The sequence below is a fragment of the Mustela putorius genome, unplaced genomic scaffold (genome assembly GCF_011764305.1).
Source record: "Mustela putorius furo isolate JIRA1106 unplaced genomic scaffold, ASM1176430v1.1 tig00003846_pilon_pilon_pilon, whole genome shotgun sequence".
In the NCBI taxonomy this organism is placed as follows: Eukaryota; Metazoa; Chordata; class Mammalia; order Carnivora; family Mustelidae; genus Mustela; species Mustela putorius.
Window position 1 is genome coordinate 13,124,554 of NW_025421999.1, and position 9,715 is coordinate 13,134,268.

The 9,715-nt window shown below is 34.4% G+C and overlaps 1 pseudogene; it reads right to left on the reverse strand.

Annotated features, from left to right (window-relative positions):
- Positions 1-4,540: 4,540 nt before the first annotated feature.
- Positions 4,541-4,640, reverse strand: LOC123387202 (annotated as a pseudogene).
- Positions 4,641-9,715: the final 5,075 nt, after the last annotated feature.

Genomic DNA, 9,715 nt, shown 5'->3' on the forward strand with positions numbered 1-9,715 from the left:
TTATACATTATACTAAGTTTGCCATAAGTGTAGCTACCATCTGCCACCATATAACACTGTTACAGTATCATTGATCATATTCCCTATGCGGTGCCTTTTATTCATCTGACTTATTCATTCCATAACTGAAAGACTGTATTTCCCACTCTCCTTCACCCATTTTCCTAATCTTCAACCTCCCCTTACCTCTGACAACCATCAGTTGGTTCTCTGTATATATAGATATATAGATTCTGCTTTTTGTTTGTTCATTCATTTTTTCTTTTTTAAAAATTCCACTTATGGGTAAAATCATACAGTATTTGTTTTTCTCAATCTGAGTTATTTCACTTAGCTTAATCCCTTCTAAGTCTATCCATGTTGTCACAAATAGCATGATCTCATCCTTTTTATGGCTGTATAATATTTGTGTGTGTGTGTATAAAAAATACGCGTATATATGTGTATGTCTGTGTGTGTGTGTGTGTGTATACACATATCTGCCTTATCCATTTTTCTATTGATGGACACTTGGGTTGTTTCCATATGTTAGATATTTTAAATAATGCTGTAATAAACACAGGTGTGAATATATCATTTTAGATTAGTATTTTTGTTAGTAATTTTTATTCCTTAGGAAGACATATGTGAGCCAGAAGATAGGAGATAAACCCCCCAATCTTTCAGGAGACTGTCTTTTTAGTGAAGTTTCTAGAAATCCAATATTCAATGACACATTGAGATATTCTCTCCAAGTTGGAGGACAAGTTGCTGCTATTTCTTGTAACACCCACAAAGAAAAGATAAAAGGCATATTTGATAGGGGTAGAAGGAAACAGAGAGAGAGAGAGAGAGAGAGAGAGAGAGAATCTTAAGCAGACTCCCTGCTAAGCATGGAGTACTTATGTGGGGCTCGATCCCATGACCCAAGATCACGACCAGAGCCAAAACCAAGAGTCAGACACTTAACCAGCCAAGCCACCTGATAGGCCTCTTTCTTTTTAAAGTTTGAGATTTAGTTTTAGATTTATAGAAGACATGCGCAGATAATACAGAAAATTCCCTTAAACTCCTTGACCCTCTACCTTCCACATCTAGTTTCCCTTTATTAATATCTTGCATTACTCTGGTACATTTGTTATAATAATGAACCAATATTGATACACTATTATTAATTAAAGTCCATAATTTATTCAGAGTTCTTTAGTTTTAACTTAATGTTCTTTTTCTATTCCAGAATCCCATCAAGCATAACACAGTAAATTTCATTGTCATGTCTCCTTAGGTTTTTCTTGATAATGACAATTTCTCAGATTTTCCTTGTTTTTGATAATTTTTACAGTTTTGAGGGGTACGATTTAGGTGTTTTGTATAATGTCCTTAACTGGAATTTTTTTTTTGATGATTTTCTCATGGTTAGATTGGGGTTATGGTTTTGGGGTGGAAGACCACAGAGGTAAAAATGCCATTCTCATCACCTCATAACAAGGGTATACACTATCAACATGACTTACTTATCACTGTTGATGTTAACCTTGATCACCTGGCTGGGATGGTGTTAGATTTCTCCACTATAAAGTTATTCCTTTTCCCCTTTTGTTTCCCACCCATACAGCCCAGACATAATGGGACGGGGAGTTATGCTCCCTTCCTTGAGGATGAAATATCTACGTAAGTTATTTGGAATTTTTCTGTAGAGGAGGTTTGTTTATTCTCTCTCATTCATTTTTAAATTTGTTAATTACACTACAAGCTCATAGATATTTGTTCTATATTTTGTATTCTAATCAGGTTCTATTTTATTTATTTGGACGCTCAGATTGTTGTATCTTTCATCTGGCTCCTGGTTTCCTCTGACATGCTACATCATGTCATTGTGGGGTGGTTTTTTTGTTTTTGTTTTTGAAGTATGGTCTTACATTCCAGCATTAGAAGAGGCTCCAGATTCATTTTGTGTTTAATTTTGCTTAAAACAGTATGTTTGACAATGTGCCTGCCCAACATATATTAATATTTCTGTTAAAAAGTATAATAGATGGTTATTCTGTGCTTAGTACTTTATTACATGCTTGGTGTAATGTTATTTTTTTCTAATAGGCAGATAATGATCATCCTCTTGGTTATCACTTACATGTTTATGCTCCTTTGCCTTTTACAAAATTTCTCCATCTCCCATATGCATTAGCTCATTTTTTAATGTCATAAAAATTTTCTGTGATAGGTATGTTGGAATAATGATTTTGACTTCATGGATAATGAATCTTATCTTGACTTTTAACAGATTTTTTTAAAAGGAGAAATTAAACTCCATTTTATTGTAGTGACTGTAGCTTCTGCGAAATGTATGCAGTCATGTGTTCAGATTCTCTCTTACACAATCCTACAGGGTTTTCCTGATTATGGCAACATATGACCACAATGGATTTATGTTTTGTTTTTTCCACATTTGTTTTCCACTCCCTTTCCCATTTGAAGCCATGAAAATAATAGAAAATTTCAGTTACTTAACACCTTGGCATATTTCAGCTCACTTCAGAATGCAAAAATGTAAATTGAGGAAAACTCTATGGAATATGTTACAATTGCTCCACATCCCTTCTTAAGCATAAAATTTTCCAGGAAGCGAAATAAAATCCCCACATCACAATATGTGAAATATTTGATGCACACCCAGAATGTCAATAAAATTATAAGTTATGCCATCAAGTATGCTTTGACACAATTGTATGGAGACCTTATATATTTTAGTGCCGTCCTAGTCTTACAAAATATAAACACATCACTTTATGGTGAACTAATGATGTTGCAATGATTTCCTTTCAAATGTCTTACTTTGTAAGGTATCAGCTGAGCTTGATTTAACTTTATTATCTTTTTTGGCGGGGAATATAGATCCTATAACTTCATCCATAGTTCATATATTTTTCTAGGATTATGTTTGATGGACTTTGAAATTATAGATAAAAATCTTTCTTTTAATTAGAGAGAAAGCCTCCCTTTATCTACACTGCACTCTAGTGTTTGCTTGTGAACATCAAGGGAGAGCACTGAAGAGTGAGTTTTGCTACAGTGACCTGCACAATTAATAGCTTCAAAAAATATTCTGGGAAGAGCGCACAGCTCAGCTCTATAGGCCTCCGCTGGGCTGAGCTGTCCCACTGAGCTATAGATAACAGAGGATCACATTTAGACATTTTAATTGAACTGCTTTTGGCTTTCTTCAGATTTTATGAGAAAAAAACCTTACAATTCTCATAAATAAAAACTATGTTGTCACCACACTGTCAGAATGCTGGAATTGAGTTTACTCTTAAGAGGGGCTATGTTTAGAGTCAAAGTTGGTTTGTCACTTCAGATAGGTTCTTTTGGAGTCCATGGTGTTTTGGAGACTCTGTTCATTTTCCCTTGCTCATTACTGACCTGATTTAAGGTGAATGGCACCTGTATAAAAATACCCCTTCCTCACCACTGCTCATCATTACAACAGGGATATGTGTGAGGTGGTTTTTCACAGCTACAGAATTTTTGGGACGAAGCTGACACTTCATGCTACAAACAATTTTCTACTGAAGAATCTGTGACATGTTTGTATTACATGTAGGAACTGCCAAACTGGGAGCTAACAGTCATCCCAGAGGTTGTCACCTGTCAATAAACCTGGATAAAACTCGACTATAAACCCTACTCCATTTTCTGCCTACCTCATTTACGGTTTTCAAGGAAACAATAATCTGACACTCTTCCAGAGATCTTATGTAATTTTACAATATTTAAGTGATACATGGCCATAGCATTTAGTGTTGTTAGTTTCAGGAGATGAATCAGTTTGTGAAGGTAGCATTTAATCTATTTAAGGGATTTAATTCATCAAAATGTATTGTTCTCCAACTATGTGAATATACCTTCCATGAGGTGGAGGATATGAATGATCTCTGTTTTCAAGGAGCCTAGAGTCTTATTTAAAAAAGTATTAAATAATAATTCAAGGGAGATTATTGATAAAATAATAATCAAAGTATATCTTTCAGGAGAGTGTTTCCAACTGGGAATCAAAATGGCTTCATGGAGGTGAAAAAGTACTATTTATGGAGTGCCAACTTTACACAGTCCTCAGAAAAATGATACGTTGCTGGTGTGATCCCCACTCTACAGGAAAGAAAATAAGGCTCAGAGAAGCTAAGTACTGACCTAATGTCATAGAATAATCACAGATATTTAAATGAGGGTCACCTCTGATTCTCAAACCTCTTCTTTTTTTCAGTTAACAATTATCAAGTTCCAAAAGTAGAGATGCCAAACCAATCTATAAAACTGTTATTATTTGCTTTTCCACATGTGATTAAAATGGTGGCTCAGAATGTGTAGGTGACCCGGTTACTACTAAACAGACAACAAATGGTGGATCCAGGATTTGTATGTAGATCTTTTTTAATGCTTTTTATCATGGATAATTGTTTTCTTCTTTTTTAAAAAATTGTGCTATGAAAATTTCACATGAGTCTATCCTCTTAACAAATTTTTTAAGAGCACAATATAGCATGTTTGTTTGTTTTTTTTTTTTTTAAATATGGACTGCTTCATGAATTTGGGTGTCATCCTTGTGCAGGGGCCATGCTCTTCTTTGTCTTGTTCCAATTTTAGTCTGTGTGCTGCCAAAGCAAGCCCACAGTCTTGTTAACTACAGGCACAGTGCTGCACAGCAGATCTCTGGATCTTATTAAAATTGGGTAATTGAAATTTTATACCCATTGAACAGTAACTCCCCATTCCTACTTCCCCCTTTCTCTTGTAATCACCATTCTACCCTCCATTTGTATGAGTTTGACTTATTTTGGATACTTCATGTAAGTGGAACCATGCAGTATTTGTCCTTCTGTGACTGGTTTGTTTAACTAGCATAATGTTCTCCAGGTTCATCTATATCATTGCATATGGTAGGATTTCTCTTCTCTCTCTTTTATGTTGAATGTATTCCATTGGTTGTGTATACCATGTTTTCTTTATCCATACGTCCATCCATGGACATTTAAGTTATTTCCATGTTTTGGCTCTTGAATGATGTGGGAATGCACATGTCTCTTTGAGATCCTGATTTCAGTTCTCTTGGATGAATACTCAGAAGTGGGAATCCTGGATCAGATGGTAATTTTATTTTTAATTTTGGGGGGAATTTCATAATATTTTCCATAGCAGCTGCATCATATTACATTCCCACCAATAGTGTATTATGGATACTTTTAAATACACATTGTGGAGAGAAAGGTACAATGCCCCTGCCTGTACCTGTTATTCAGACTTAACACTTATTGGCTCACAGCCATGCTTGCATTCATTTGCACCACCTTTACTGTCTCTTCTCCTAGAATTCCCTTGAAACAAGTTCCCAGACATCATATTTCATCTACAAATATTTGGGTATATGTCACTAACAAAAAAGAACTTTTGTGAAAGAGCATAGTTATAGTGCCATGTTCATATGTAAAAAATTCTAGTAATGTCTTTATATCACCCAAATCCAGTCAACATTTTTTCTCATACATGCTTTATTTGTTTGTTTGGTTAAAGATCTTATTTTGCTGGTTTGTTGAATTGACATTCTGACAGGCTACACACACTGCCTTCTGATGGGAGGTCTCTTAAAGACTTTTCATTTCATAGGTTACCTTAGCTTTTTTTTTTTTAATATTTAGTTGAAATTGGTTTGTTGAAGAAACTGAAGAATTCATCTTGTGAACTTTCTTACTTTCTAGATATTGCTGATTGCATTCTCATTTAAAAATTGATAAACAAAAAAATCTTCCCTCCACCCCCCAAATCTGTTTCTCCATTCCCCAGGTGTTTTTTGTCCCATTGGTTAGACCATATTTAGGTTTTTGTTTTTTTGTTTTTGTTTTTTGGCATGACTACTTCTTAAGTGGTGTGAATTTCCATCAAGAGATACATAATGTCCAGTTGTCTTCTGTTGTGATGTTAGCTGCCATTAACAATCATTTCCCAGATTGAGAGTTTACTTAGGGGGTTGCAGAATGGTGATATTCCAATTATTTTATTACATCTTTATAAGCTAGCTGGCATACTTCTATAGACAGAATTCTTTCTCATCAACTTTTTGAATATGCTGAGGTGCAGTTTTGACTGGAAGAATCTGTATGATTCTTTCCCTTTATTTACTGGTGCTTAGTATAATGAGTTGGTTTTCCCAGCACTCTCCAAAGGTGATCAATTTTTTCAAAATGAACATTGCAAATTCCTGGATTTTTTAAAAACATATTTGATTCATTTAAATCCTCTGATGTTATTCCTCTTACTGATGCTGCAAATGACTCATCTTTGAACCATGGGAGCTACTTCAAGATAGCTCATGAGTTCTATTGACATTATTCCAATAATTTTTGATAACTTCCTTGCTTTTTGGAATGGCAAAATATTCAGATTCATTTTACAGATTTCCTGCTCCTGACTTTTATATCTGTCTGTTCTGTGTTTTCTCCTATCATATGTGATAATTTCATGTAATTGTAGTTTAATCTCCCATTCTGTATACATGTGCACACCCATATACACACATATCCTCCCTTTCCTAGATAAATGATAATACAGTGTACATGTACATATTTCTTCTACAGCTTGCTGTTTTCATTTAATAGTGTATCCTGGAGATTCATACGAGAAAGTAATAATTTTTGCTATAGTTCTATACTGTTCCATTTTAAGTATCTCAGAATTGATCCAATTCATTTCATACTGATTAGAATTAGAATTCATTTCATACTGATTTAGAATTGTTCCTGGCTTTTTAACATTTAAAATTTTACAATAAATAACCATGTATATACATCTTTTCACATCTTATTATTTTATCTTTGGGATAGATTCCTGGAGCAAAGGTAAATATAAACAATATGTAATTTTGCTAAATAGTGCCAAATTGGCTTCCACAGCATTTGTAACATTTTTGCATTCTTTTTAGTAATGCATATGTATTTATTTCCCCTTAGTTTTTCCAACTGAGTATGTGGGCAAGCTTTTGTTTTCTGTCAATTTGATAAATAAGATAAATATGTCTGTGTGATATTAATTTATATTTCTCTAACTATGAGCTATTCTCTTAATTATGAGCCTCATATATTTGAGAGTCTTAAACATGTGAGGACTACTGTATTTTCTTTTCTAGAAACTATCTGTTCATATCCCTAGACTTTTTAAAATAGCATTATTGATCTTTTAATTTTTCTTATGAAGTTATGCTTGTCATGCATTTTTAACCTTCATGTAGGCAAGTTGATTAATTATTTTCCTTATTGCCTTAAGAATTTGAGTCTGAGGAGACTTTTCTTTCCTTCTAGGTTATAGAGAAATTCACAAATGTTTGTACTTCTGTAATTTCATTTTTTACACTCAAACTTCTATTTTTTTTTTTGGAATTTTCATCAGTCTGGGCTATAGGAAATAAATTCCATTTTTGTTATTTTCCTATTATTGTCTAGTTATTTTTGCACCATTTATTAAAATGCCCATATTTCCCACTTGACTTGTGACTCCACTTTCATTGACTACTTCAAGCAAGTGTGTGTATTTCTGAGTTCTTTATTCTTTTCTGTTGATCTACCTAGCTAGTCATATGTAAATAGCACACTGTTTTAATTATAGAAGTCTTAGAAAATGTTTCTATCTGTTTGGGTTAGCAACTCCCATTCCTCACTATTGCTTTTCCTTTTCAAGTGAATCTAGATCTTTAAACACTGAAGACTCAAGTTTTTTTCATTAGATTCTACTTCCTTTAAGTAGATGTCACAAAAGCAGAATGTTTAGATTCTTCTAGAAAGGAAAATAAGAAAGTGAGATTGTGAATGAATCTGATGGCAAAATGGGGTCAAATATAATATAATTTTTAGTTTTTGTTTTAATTAAAAGGATAAGAAGAACCAAGCATAATGAATCCATGTAGCCTTTTTTTTCTCCTCTTATAGGTCCCCTTGGAGAAGTGATGTATTATCCTAATTTAGCAATCAACATTTCCATCATATGGATCACTTAATTAGTCCTGACAGAATGTTTTGTGTTTGAAAACACTTAAAGAATTAAAATTTATTGGTGATAGCACACTTCTATTACCTGGTGGTAAAGCCCTGGATGTTTCTGTGTAAATCCAAGGCATGGTGACATAGTTGCTATACTGGTATGTATTGGGGTGTGTGTGTGTGTGTGTGTACACACTTCACTAGAACACAGTAAAGATCAATGTTTGTATTGTCAGTTTCAAAAATCCAGTTCTTAACATGATAATGCAAAAAGAGAAAATAATAATTATAACATGTGTAGATCCTAAAGCTTGACAGTTTTAGCTTCAAAAGAATTTTGTTAAGAGAACTATTTGAGCAAAATATTGGGTTTTTCAGATGGAGATTTACTGTCATGGGTGATCCTGTTTTCAAAAGCTTAATTGTACCTCAGTAAAATATCTGATTGATATAACTATTTTTGTAATATGTGGGAGGAAGCATCCTTATAGTTTAAAAAATTACCAATGACTAGAATATTTGATGAGAAAAAAAAATACATCTCCTATTATTTTGGAATTTAATGTTGAAACACAGAAGGGTGTGATAATTTTGGCATTTACCAAAGTCTTTGTGATACTAAAAACCGGTTATTTTTTGTTTCATTTTGTTTTTTTAAAGTAGGCTCTGGGATGCCTGAGCATCTCAGTTGGTTGAGCTTCTGACTTTTGACTTTGGCTCTGGTCATGATGTCACGATCTTCAGCATGATCTTCAGGTGGAACCCTGTATCAGGCTCCGTGTTCAGCTCAGGGGAGTCCACTTGAGATTTTCTCTCTTGCTCTCCCTCTGCCCCTCCCCCTGCTGACACTCTATCTTTTTCTATAATAAATATGTAAATTATTAAAAAACAAAGTAGGCTTCATGCCCAATGTGGGGCTCAAACTCACAACCCCAAGATCAAGAGTTGCATGTTCTATTGACTCATCCAGCCAGGCACTCCTAAACACTGATTATTAAGTGCCTTTACCATGTGACAAGCACTGCATAGGTCACTATGACTATATGTCAAAGTAAGCTCTGGAGAGAGGGAGAGACAGGTAACAAACAAGAGCATACTGTGGTGAAAACAGACAAGCAGCATAGGCAGAGGCTGACTGTGCATGGGGTCATAGGTTAGGAGTTCCAAAGAGTGAAGGTCTGACTTCAAATTTTTAAGGCATTTACTTTTAAAATTCCTTGCACTTAGGATGCATTGTTAACTTTAATCATATGGTACAGTTCAAGCGTGACTTTTATTTATTTAATTGTGAGATTATTTCCTTTTTCCAAAAAGGGACACCATCTTTTAAAAAATTTTTTAAATATTTTATTATTTTTAAAAATATTTTATTTATTTATTTGACAGAGATCACAAATGGGCAGAGAGGCGGGCAGAGAGAGAGAGAGGGAGAAGCAGACTCCTTGCTGAGCAGAGAGCCCGATGCAGGGCTCGACCCCAGGACCCTGGGATCATGACCTGAGCCAAAGGCAGAGGCTTTAACCCACTGAGTCACCCAGGTGCCCCCATCTCTGTTTTTAAACCAATTATTGTAACACCAGCAGGTGACACTTTTTCTTGTCAAAGGAACTCATCTACCTCTGCCCAATCTGCTCCCTTTCCTCTCTTTCCTAATTCAGTTATTGGAGTCACCATTTATGATATGATCTAAACAAGGCATCTCAGATGGAACTTGT